This window comes from Lipotes vexillifer, unplaced genomic scaffold (assembly GCF_000442215.2).
Source record: "Lipotes vexillifer unplaced genomic scaffold, Lipotes_vexillifer_v1.1 scaffold197, whole genome shotgun sequence".
Taxonomy (NCBI): domain Eukaryota; kingdom Metazoa; phylum Chordata; class Mammalia; order Artiodactyla; family Lipotidae; genus Lipotes; species Lipotes vexillifer.
Window position 1 is genome coordinate 89,500 of NW_006781042.1, and position 334 is coordinate 89,833.

At 59.3% G+C, this 334-nt stretch overlaps 1 protein-coding gene across 1 annotated transcript in view; it reads right to left on the reverse strand.

Annotated features, from left to right (window-relative positions):
- Positions 1 to 334, reverse strand: part of SMOC1 (SPARC related modular calcium binding 1) — a 145,158-nt gene that overhangs the window by 17,956 nt on the left and 126,868 nt on the right. The window lies entirely within an intron of this gene.

A 334-nucleotide genomic window follows, 5' to 3' on the forward strand; every position in this document is an offset into this window, starting at 1 on the left:
CGCAGCAGGACAGGGCCAGGCCACCGTCCTCAGGGCAGGGAGATGCTCTGGTGCTCGGCACCCAAGAGGAGCCGAAACAAGGCCCAAACCCACTCCATTCCGGGCCTCCAACAGGGCTGGACAAAGTAGGCTGAATGGAGCTGAGCTGATTACACAACACGGCTTCCATCCAGCGCGAGAGAGAAACAGGTCCGCAGGAAGGTGTCTGTACTCAGTGGCCTCACGAACTATGTCAACATCTCTGAACAGCCAAACCTGGTTTCTCCAGAGTCAGGCCTAGGCTGAGGCAGTACATGGTGTCCTGTGCCAGGCCTGGGGGCCTCAGACCTACACG